The sequence below is a fragment of the Eucyclogobius newberryi genome, unplaced genomic scaffold, assembly GCF_026437365.1.
Source record: "Eucyclogobius newberryi isolate DKJ021-1_F unplaced genomic scaffold, fEucNew1.0.hap1 SCAF_3, whole genome shotgun sequence".
Lineage (NCBI taxonomy): Eukaryota > Metazoa > Chordata > Actinopteri > Gobiiformes > Gobiidae > Eucyclogobius > Eucyclogobius newberryi.
Window position 1 is genome coordinate 31,573,237 of NW_027315945.1, and position 12,061 is coordinate 31,585,297.

At 46.0% G+C, this 12,061-nt stretch overlaps 1 protein-coding gene across 4 annotated transcripts in view; it reads left to right on the forward strand.

The window, feature by feature from the left end:
- ddr1 (discoidin domain receptor tyrosine kinase 1) overlaps positions 1 to 12,061 on the forward strand; it is a 78,507-nt gene that overhangs the window by 14,459 nt on the left and 51,987 nt on the right. The gene's annotated exons all lie outside the window — the stretch shown is intronic.

Sequence of the window (12,061 nt, forward strand, 5' to 3'; positions counted from 1 at the left end):
GAGAGATGTGGTTGGTGTAAGTGATTGTTTGTCGGGTCGCTCCTCGTGTCTGTGGGCTCGGTGCGGGTTTTGTTTTGTCAGTTCTGTGATTGGCCCTTGCAATCAGAGCCAGACAGCGCCCGTAACGGCTCTCAAACTGCAGATAGCACAGAGGACGCCGGCACAAACTTTGTCATTTTTCATCAGCACTGCAATGACTGTACCAGGCTCCTTTACCTTTTCAGTGAATATAGCACTCTCCCCCCACACACACACAAACACAGGCACACACACACACACACACACAAACACAGGCACACACACACACACGCAAACACACACGCAAACACACACGAGATTTATGTGAGACAGAAGAGCGATGAACAGGACATTAGCACTACTTTTAATCACTTTTGCTCGTTTGTGCCGTGTTTTTGTTGGAAAGCTAAAGCTCTAGTTAAAGGGCCAGTGTCCCTTTTTAAATGCATAAGAATTGACTGATAGATAATTGCTAACGTTGACAAATGGGCCTACAAAAGTTCAGTCACTCCAATTGGGCCACAGAGGCTAATGAATGTAAAGCCAGAATCAAAAATTACATTGGAATTTAGTTGAGATTTGTTTTTGTTTTTATCGGGAATCATTTCTGAATGGAATGGAGACCCCCCCAAAAAATTTTAAATTGAATCGCCAGGAACGTAAACTACTTCCTAAGCGTGTTAAGTGTGTGTTGTTTCTGTCCTTCTTGTGAGTGTGAGACAAATAATGCGTTGAAGTGAGAGTGCGTTTTGTCTTTATTAACTCTGGTGAGAAAGGCATACAAAATCAGGCGGCATGCTCTGACTTGTGTCGACCTTAAACCTCGGTGAACCAACTGAGATGCAGTTACCTGTCAGTCAAAAAACAGTTTCTTGAACATGACATTAATGCTGTTATTTCTCTTTGTCGTGAGAGAAGATTGAACATAGATTCTCACGCTGCATGTATAAAGTTTGTGCATGCAGAGAGCCTCGAGTGCAAAGTCTGCGTCGGGGCAGAAGTTGTTGTTGTTTTTGTTGTTGTTGTTGTTGTTGTTGTTGTGGTGCCATCTCGTTTTCATCTGAGTTCTCTCTTGTCCAATCATCTCACTGCAGCTCCAACAACAATACATACACTTAACCCAAAAAAATAGTTATTGAAAAGAGATGGAACAATATTCTTTTGGGATGAATATTTATCGTTTGTTTAATACAAATTGCAAGTGTAGTTTGTAAAATATAGTTGAAGATATTGAGATAATTGAAGACGTTCGAGAATTGCAAAAAGAGGCAGGAGACCATCTAAAATAAGATAAGTCAATAAGTGTTTGAAATAGATTATTTATCTGTTTTGAGTATATTTTGACTACCGTAAAGTAAGATTATCAATGGAAAAAAGCATAAAATATCTTGAAAAGGCATAAAATATCTGGAAAAAAAGCATAAAATATATTGTTTTACTTCATATTAAAGAAAAAGACAAGCATTTGAATATTGGTAAATCTTGTTTTAAGACCGTCAAAATATACTCTGATCAATATACTATAATATATATACTCTGATATATTTAAAAAAGTAAATTTCTCCTGTGTAAAGAAGCTTGACGACGCAGGAGAATACATTTACCTTGTATTTATTCACCATTTATTTCCTGCAGTTCAGGACCTGGAAACGTGAACACTCAACATAGTTTATACAATCGAAATAACAATGATTTATATTAAAAGAATCACAGAGTTTCAAGCCTTTTCCATCTCAAAACTGAGCTGGTAAATGTGCCACCTCATTACGGGCAGACTCTGGTGTATGTCGCTGTGTGTTAATGAGCCAGACTGATTGCATCCATTATGATCATTTTTCATTTTTTGGTCCTTTGGCACTCGCTTCACTCTTTACATTTCTGTGGTGTTACGCTCACATTCATCTTGTTCTTGTTACCTAGCGGCGCTCGCAGTATAGCTCTCCTCTCGTTCGCCCTGCTGTGCAAAAGCGACAGAAAAGCTGTGTTCTGAATCAGATGCACTTTTCTGGTCTTAATGAGTCACCGCTGAGTCCTCGGCACTTCAGAAACAAAACTCCACTTTTAGACTTATTAACGTTGTGCATGACTTTATTTGACACATTTTGTGGCATTAAAATGCGACCGTGAAGGTTTTTAGGCTTTAATAGAGTTTTGAAACAGATATTTTTCATGAAATTCAACCTTAAATGTTAAAATCAAGTCTAAAAAAAGGCATCGAAAGAAATCACGGTTCAAAAATACCTTGAAAACATGCGTTGTTACTGTGAGGGTTCTCCTTTTCACTGATCTGGGCGTCTCGGTTATTAAACTTTACGTGGAATTCTTATGGAAATAGTACGTACGGACAAAACATTTTTTCAAGATGATGATTATATTTAGTGGGGATTTTAATATTCATAACGAGAAGGGATGTAGGTAATGAGTTATCTCGAGATTTTGGGGAGAATTGTGAGTTCAATCTGCCTTTTTACAGATAAATACGTCATAGTTTTGAGCGCTTTTGCCAGAAAATGACATAATAATATATATAATTGCATAATATATATTTTTTGCATTGTTCATTGTTTTTGTGATCCACCTTTCGAAGTTTTTTACGACTCGGCCGTTGTCACCTTTTCCCGTTCAGTGACTCAAAGGATTTAATGCGGCCCACTACAGTTTAGTGGATGATGTATTAGCGGCTCGCTGACCAATTGCTGCCTGTGCATTTCTGGTTCCGGGCAATTGTTTGATCAGAGTTACTCATCGTGCGTCCATTGTCCAACGCTCGCTGTCCTTGTGACTAACTTTCACCACTGACCCAAAGTCCCTGTGCTGATTCAACTTTTTAAAATACCTTAGCACTGGTATTTATCCTTTTTATACTTGAATTCTAAAAGTTAAAGTGAGTCTGCAGCTTTCTATTACATTCCTAGAAACTGTCTTGAATAGGTTTCGTGTGCGTGAGGAGTTGCTCGGGTCGATTGTGGTCGTGAAGGTGACACGTTGTAGTTACGGCATTTTGACAGCAGAAATGTTAAGGGTGAAAGATGAATTGACTTAATAAAAAACATGTGAGAATGCGGGACCGTTCAAACGTGTGGATCGTGGAGCAAAACACAGCTCCAGGTATGTTTTTGAGGAGGAAACAGCATTTTAACAGTTTAGCCCAGCGTGGGGTCTTTGAATATTTTGCAAATGACGTATGACTTTAAGTGTTAAGTAAAAGTAAAAGCCTTTTATAAATATGTATTACTATATATCGACTTATCGTACAGTAAATGATAAACTAACATATTTTTTTCAGGCTCAATACTTATCGTGTGAACTTGTCTCTGTGCTCGCTGATTTTCTTATTTTTAGGTGAAATTGTGCCTGTATTATAACATTTGAGTTGTAAATGGTCAAATAATTAACATTGATTACACATTACACTGTAGATACTTGAATTAACTACCTAAGTGTTTAGTTTGCGCTGTAGAAAAAGATTCAAATGACGTCGTCTGGACACTGTTTTGACTGTTTTATTTTCAAAACAGTGTCCAGACGACTACACGATCTTTTTCCACGATGAAACACTGCTGGATGAACGAGGGATTACACCGCCATGTTTAATTTGCTGTTTATTTATTGCTGGTTAAACGTTTTTACAATACGGTTAATTTAGAGAGATTTACTGGGATTATCCTGCATTATTATGGTTGTAGTTTCAGTAAAATGTTGTAGTTTAAACATTATAATATCTCTGGAGCAATATATTTGAGATGATCAATGTATCGTGAGTACTTTGTCTTTGTACTTGTTGGGAGTTTTTCTTATTTACCGTATTTTCCGGAGTATAAATCGCACCAGCCAAAAAATGCATAATAAAGAAGAAAAAAACATATATAAGTTGCACTGGAGTATGAAACGTGGTTGCAAGTGTGAAAATAAAAAATAATATCACATATAAGTCGTAGAAGTATAAGTATATAAGTAAAAATATAAAACTAAGTCGCCCCCCAGCCAAAACTATGAAAAAAGGTGCGACTTATAGTCCGGAAAATACGGTATTCATCCGTCTACAGCTCAAATTGTATCGGAGTTTACCCAAAAGATATTCTAAATGCATTAAGTGATGTTCCTGCTTTGGAGTCATTTTTCTGTAGCATAAAGTGTTTTCTATATTATTGTTTACTGTCCATACTTCCTTCAGCAATACATCACACTTCAAAACGTACTATTATCATGACAGGCCAAGTGAAAGCAAGCAGGACATTGTTAAAAGATAAAATCCTCTGACACATTTCGGCGGCCAAATTGTCACGCTTTCGTCCCCGTCCAGAAGAATCCCTGTAGTGTCAGGGAAGAGCGCTCGTCCCGTTCAAAGTCCCGCTCGGGCTGAAGATTAATGAGCGTGTCCTCCGCGGCCCGACTCGGAGGGCAGCCGGGCGTGAGCCGTGTCCTCATGTCGGCGGGAATCCAAAACAAAGAGCTCACCACTGTGCGCCCGTCCAGCAGCCATGAGTCATGTCCAGCTCAGACACAAGACGATACACTTTGCCCTGATGTGTTCAAGCCTCATGTGACAGGCTTTAAAGGACGCGTTTGTGAGCGTTCAACCATCATTTCGACATCGTTCCCTCATCAAAAACATATCCGAGTTGAGTTTGTCTTTGTTCACAGTCGTTTGATGAATCCTCTCGCGCTGAAGCCTCCGGAAAAACACTCAAATAACGATGTCATAAGTAGAGCACTGGAGATCTCACGCACTGTTTTTAAGTCCATGGATCGTCACCAGACTCGTTCTGAGCATTTCTGCTGTCAATTTAAGTTCGGTATCGATGCGTGTCCTGGACCATGTGGGAGTAGGATTTCTCCCCCGCTGGGGTTCTCCCCAAGGTTTTTACTTTTCCCCACTGGACTTTCTGTAGTTTTTCCATGCCGGGAAGGACAGGGGGTGCTCTGCTTTTCTATTATTGAGCCATGACATGTTTGATTTTCTAATTTAATGCTGTAACACCAATCCTGATGAGGCTAACTTCTCATAGATATAAAGTAATGTGTACTTTCAGATACCGGTACATTGTTTAAAGTTTTAAAACAACACTTTGAGGACGTAAATACAAAAGGTTCAGCAATGTTTTTTATTGTTCAGTGATGTATAGTTATGTCTGTCTGTAAACCAGCCATTGTGTATGTGCATGAATACAACAATATTGTTTTTGACCAAAGGAATGTGACCTTGTCCAGCTTGTAGGATTCATCTGACAGTTTATTGGCAGAAGCTTGAATTCTTCTAATGTTCAAGGAATTTCTGACATTGTATGGATTTTTTTTTCTTTTTTTTAAAACAGAATGTTTGAATTTGGCTTTGCTTTTACTTCAGAGTTGTCCTAGAAATGCCTCAGGCCTTTGCCAAATCCCCAGTGCTATATTACTGAGGGGGTCTAATTATAGAGAGGCTGGCAAACTGTCTGCAGTGATGTAACTGCTGAGCGCTAAACACTTCTCCTGTGTCTGCCCTTCGAGTGGTACCGTCTATGGTGGATGTGCGACAATAGCAGAAGATCATGAAAAGACTTTTAGAAGCAGCTTTTGCTCACTAAAAGGTTATCAGTCCTCAATATAATATAACAATATAACTAACTGTGAATGAAAGTTGTGAGCCAAAAGGAAGGAAATGGACCACAGCAGGAAGTAGAAAGCGATAGATTTGTGAGTGAATTAGGGCTGCTTAAAGGTGGTATGGACGATTTTTTTCAGCAAATTTTGTATCATATTTCCTCGTGGCGTGGATAAATCATTTGTCCTGCCACGTATCAATCATAAAACGCGCCTACCGCTCACCTGCAGCCGCGTGCGGTTCGTGCTCACGTTTCCGCGTGCCTAAGCGCATGGATCTATCATAATATAGTTCCCTCAGTGTACGGGGCAAAATGAAGACGGAGAAAGACAGTTCGAGCTGATGCAGAAGTGGACAGAAATCTACGGGAGACGAGAGATGCGATGCGCTCCGTTGCACTAATAAACAAACGCACGTGTGTGTTGTATCAGTCCACACGGGGGAGTGGCATGAGCACTTCCGCCTGCGTTCTCAAATCGCCGAAAAATCGTCCATACCGCCTTTAATAATTATTTTGCTAATATGTGGATTATTCCTTTAGATTCATCAATTTTGTTTTTTGGATCAGGAAAGGCCTGTGAATATGATTTAATTGAAACATTTTTTATTTTATTTTTTACAAATTTGACCAAGATTAAGCTAAAAAGAATGTCAATATGCAAAAATATATATGTATAATATTTCCACATTTTGGGTTAATTGCTGCACTGTCAATCATAAAACTTCTTCTTTTATCACATGACAGATATAGATACAGAAAATGTAAATAATCAATTAGTTGTGATTAATTAATTAACTTGTTTCTGCCCTAGAGTGAATCACATGTTTAATTTGCCTCACTTAATTTCACTCATAAAGTTAATGTTTACTTCAGTATAAATAAACATTTTTGTGCAAGATCCTAATCATTTCGAGAGCTTTTCCCGGGTATTGCCCTGGGTTTGTCTCCGGGACGACGCTGGGCCTCTCTGTGTGGCGTTTGTATGTTCAGAAGTCACACAGCGCACCTTTAATTGCACGTGTGGCAGATCGGTCTCTTCACGGCGGCCCCTGAAGAACACTGGTTTTCTCTTTGCTCTGAGCCCCGACCACAGCTGTTCAACACCACTTGACTTTCCCGACAACAATATTCTTGGAGCCGGCGGCCACTTTTGTTCCTGTTCAAAGACACATTTGTCAAACTGTTAGCCTGTCCGCCGGCTCGTATTACCCCCCTCTGTCTTTGTTGTGTGGTCTTTTCCCACTCGTTCGTGAAAATCATAGTATTTAGGATTGCTTTACAAATCGCCTATTATGATGACACATTTGCGGTGCAAGAAATGTTACTGGATTCCCGGACCACAAGGCTTTTCTCTGTGGGTTTTGCATGTGTGACACTGGGTAGGTTTCATCTAGGATCAGCAGGTTTTCCATCAACCGGAAGCATGCACAGCGCTCCTCCTAAAAGTACTTCAGACCTCCATCCATCCATCCATCCATCTACCGCTTGTTCCCATTTGGGGGACTTTGGGCCTTAGACAGTGGCCAACTTGTCGCAGGGCCAACACAGAGACATAGACATTACAGACAGTTCACTCTCACATTCATTCACTAGGGCCAATTTAGAGTCACCAATTTTACCTAACACATGCATGTCTTTGGACGGTGGGAGGAAGCCGGAGAACCCGGAGAGAACCCAAACTCCACCCAGAGAGATCATGTGATGTTGGTCTGGTCCAGGAATCGAACCCATGATCTCCTTCTTGGGAGGCAAGAACTTCAGACCTAGATTCAGTAAATACAAACATGTAAACATTGTGACTTAAGAGGTAATTCAGAAATGGGGATGTCAGGATTATTTGGTTGATTAATAACTGTGATTATTCAGGTTACAATATAAGTGTAAGAGATAGAAAAAGAAATCAGGACAATTTTAGAAGCAGACTAAAGTAATTTAATTCAATAGATTCTCAAAAAATAAGTGGAACTGATTGTGAAGTGTGTTTTATCTGGCTGTTTATGTTACTTTAACGTTCAGAAAGTGTGATTTCATAAAGATGGTCACGTGTTTGAGGAATGTTTACTTTATAGATCATGTAAGTGAAATTCAGATTTTGCTATTGTTTGGTCATGTTGGCAATACTTGTGAATAATCATCATGATTTTTCATCCATCCATCCATCTTCTGCCGCTTTATCCGGGGCCGGGTCGCGGGGGCAGCAGTCTGAGCAGGGACTCCCAGACTTCCTTCTCCCCAGACACTTCCTCTAACTCCTCCGGGGGGATCCCGAGGCGTTCCCAGGCCAGCCGAGAGACATAGTCTCTCCAGCGTGTCCTGGGTCTTCCCCGGGGCCTCTTCCCGGTGGGACATGCCTGAAACACCTCCCGAGGGAGGCGCCCAGGAGGCATCCGGAACAGATGCCCGAGCCACCTCAGCTGGCTCCTCTCAACGTGGAGGAGCAGCGGCTCTACTCCGAGCTCCCCCCGTGTGGCCGAGCTCCTCACCTTATCTCTAAGGGAGCGCCCAGCCACACGGCGGAGGAAACTCATTTCGACCGCTTGTATCCGCGATCTTGTTCTTTCGGTCACTACCCAAAGCTCATGACCATAGGTGAGGGTAGGAACGTAGACCGACCGGTAAATAGAGAGCTTTGCCTTTCGGCTCAGCTCCCTCTTTACCACAACGGTCCGATGCAGCGACTGCATCACTGCAGCCGCTGCACCGATCCGCCTGTCGATCTCACGCTCCATCCTTCCCTCACTCGTGAACAAGACCCCGAGATACTTGAACTCCTCCACTTGGGGCAAGGACACCCCACCCACCTGGAGAGGGCAAGCCACCTTTTTCCGGTCGAGAACCATGGCCTCGGATTTGGAGGTGCTGATTCTCATCCCAGCCGCTTCACACTCGGCTGCAAACCGTCCCAGTGCATGTTGCAGGTCCGGGTTTGATGGAGCCATCAGGACAACATCGTCTGCAAACAGCAGAGATGAGATCCTGTGGTCCCCAAACCGGACCCCCTCCAACCCCTGACTGCGCCTAGAAATTCTGTCCATAAAAATTATGAACAGAACCGGTGACACAGGGCAGCCCTGGCGGAGTCCAACATGCACTGGGAACAGGTCTGACTTACTGCCGGCAATGCGAACACAGCTCCTGCTCCGGTCATACAGGGACCGGACAGCCCTGAGCAAAGGGCCCCGGACCCCGTACTCCCGGAGCACCCCCCAAAGGACACCCCGAGGGACACGGTCGAAAGCCTTCTCCAGATCCACAAAGCACATGTGGACTGGTTGGGCAAACTCCCATGAACCCTCGAGCACCCGATGGAGGGTATTGAGCTGGTCCAGTGTTCCACGACCGGGACGAAAACCACTCTGCTCCTCCTGAATCCGAGGTTCGACTATCGGTCGGATTCTCCTCTCCAGTACCTTGGAATAGACCTTACCCGGGAGGCTGAGGAGTGTGATCCCTCTGTAGTTGGAACACACCCTCCGGTCCCCCTTCTTAAATAGAGGGACCACCACCCCGGTCTGCCAGTCCAGAGGCACGGTCCCCGAACGCCACGCGATGTTGCAGAGACGTGTCAACCAAGACAGTCCTACAACATCCAGATACTTTAGGTACTCAGGGCGGATCTCATCCACCCCCGGAGCCCTGCCACCGAGGAGTTTGCGAACAACCTCAGTGACTTCAGCTTGGGTGATGGATGAGCCAGCCTCCGAGTCCCCGGTCTCTACTTCCTCTTCGGAAGACGTGACTGAGGGATTAAGGAGATCCTCAAAGTATTCCTTCCACCGTCCGACGACATCCCCAGTCGAGGTCAGCAGGCCTCCACCCGCACCGTAAACGGTGTTTGTGAGACACTGCTTCCCCTTCCTGAGGCGCCGGACGGTTTGCCAGAATTTCTTTGGTGCCGACCGATAGTCCTCCTCCATGGCCTCCCCGAACTCCTCCCAGGCCCGGGTTTTTGCCTCTGCGACAGCACGAGCCGCGGCTCGCTTGGCCTGCCGATACCCGTCGATGACCTCCGGAGACCTACAAGCCAGAGTGGCCTGATAGGCCTCCTTCTTCAGTCTGACGGCATCCCTTACTTCCGGTGTCCACCACCGGGTTCGGGGGTTGCCGCCACGACAGGCACCGGAGACCTTGCGACCACAGCTCCGAGCAGCCGCATCAACAATGGAGGCGGAGAACATGGTCCACTCGGACTCAATGTCCCCAGCCTCCCCCGGGACATGGGAGAAGCTCTCCCGGAGGTGCGAGTTGAATACCCTACTGACAGAGGGCTCCACTAGACGTTCCCAACAGACCCTCACAATGCGCTTGGGTCTGCCAAGTCTGTCCGGCTTCCTCCTCCGCCAGCGGATCCAACTCACCACCAGGTGGTGATCGGTTGACAACTCTGCCCCTCTCTTCACCCGAGTGTCCAAGACACGCGGCCGGAGGTCTGATGACACGACAACAAAGTCGATCATTGACCTCCGGCCTAGGGTGTCCTGGTGCCACGTGCACTGATGGACACCCTTGTGCTTGAACATGGTGTTCGTTATGGACAATCCGTGGCTAGCACAGAAGTCCAATAACTGAACACCGCTCGGGTTCAGATCGGGGAAGCCGTTCTTCCCGATCACCCCTCTCCAGGTGTCACTGTCATTGCCCACGTGGGCGTTGAAGTCCCCCAGTAGAACAACGGAGTCCCCGGTCGGTGCACTGTCCAGTACCCCTCCCAAGGACTCCAAGAAGGCCGGGTACTCTGCACTGCTGTTCGGCCCGTAGGCCGCCACAACAGTGAGAGACCTGTCCCCCACCCGAAGGCGGAGGGACGCGACCCTCTCGTTCACCGGGGTAAACTCCAACACGTGGCGGCTGAGCTGAGGGGCTATCAGCAAGCCCATACCAGCCCGCCGCCTCTCCCCGCGGGCAACACCAGAGAAGTGGAGCGTCCAGCCCCTCTCGAGGAGATGGGTTCCAGAGCCCAAACTGTGCGTGGAGGTGAGGCCGACTATATCTAGTCGGTATCGCTCAACCTCCCGAAGCGATACGACATTCCATGTCCCCAGAGTTAGTCTCTGTGTCTGGAGATCTGGTCGCCGAGGCCCCTGCCATCGACTGCCGCCCAGATCTCTCTGCACCGGCCCCTTATGGATCCTCCTGCGGGTGGTGGGCCCACGGGAGGGCGGCCCCACGTCGCTCTTTCGGGCTGTGCCCGGCCGGGCCCCGTGGGGTAAGACCCGGCCACCAGGCGCTCGCCATGGAGCACCCATCCCAGGCCTGGCTCCAGGATGGGGCCCCGGTGACGCCGATCCGGGCGACGTGAACTGCCTTGATTGTGTCGTCGTCATAAGAGGCTTCTGAACCGATCTTTGTCTGACCCGTCACCTAGGACCTGTTTGCCTTGGGAGACCCTACCAGGGGCATGAAGCCCCCGACAACATAGCTCCCGGGATCATTCGGGCACTCAAACCCCTCCACCACGTTAAGGTGTCGGTTCAAGGAGGAGATCATGATTTTTCTTCTTACAATAATCTTAAAACAAATATTGTTTGTTGCTGTGACAGTGCATTTGAGTGAATCTGGAAGTGGGGAGATTCACCTCCTTCAGCAAGTTTGATTTCATGAAGTTGGTCACATACTTGAGGAACAATAGTTGATTAGACAACGTGATTGAAAGTGAAGCTTGGATTTCACTGTTGTTACATCAAGGTGACAATTGTGAATAATTGTGATGTTTCTTCTCACAATAATTGTAACAATTACTTTTGTGGCATGATCCCTATTCCGAGGGGCTTGATTTTGATAAGGGAAATGTCCTCATCAGTTTGTATTCTCCGAGCACGAGGCCTCTGGTGTCTCTCCTTGTGGACAGCTGCTGGGTCCGGCGTGCTCTGCATTTGTGAGCTCCAGTCACACACACACATGCACACACACACACACACACACACACACACACATGCACACACACACACACACACACACACACATGCACACACACGCACGCGCACACACACACGCGCGCACATGCACGCACACGCACACGCGCACACGCGCACACACGCACACAGGCACACACAGCGCCAGGTCATAAGTCATATTTGAGCACAACCCTCGGCGCAGACACACATATGTAGCATGTCATTGCATCCCTCGCTCAGGACTCCACCCGGGCGGCTCCTCGTGTCTTGGCTTTCTCTCCTTCTCCCTGGACAGCGCTGTGCAGCTGCATGTCAGCTGTCCTCTGTCCCGTCCGCTCAGTGAAGCCCAAACACACAGGGCCTATGGGACAAACTGGCCCCTGTGTCTCTCCAGCTGTCTCAGACCTGCACTTATCAGGCTCTGTCTCTCCTCCACCCTGCTCCACCACTGAAAGCCTTTGTCTAAGTGTTTAAAGTAAATATGAGACTCGAGGTGGGTAACATTAGCCTGGCAAAGCTCTTTCTGTTTCACTTTAGAAGGTTCTGGGACAGGAAGGCAGCAGA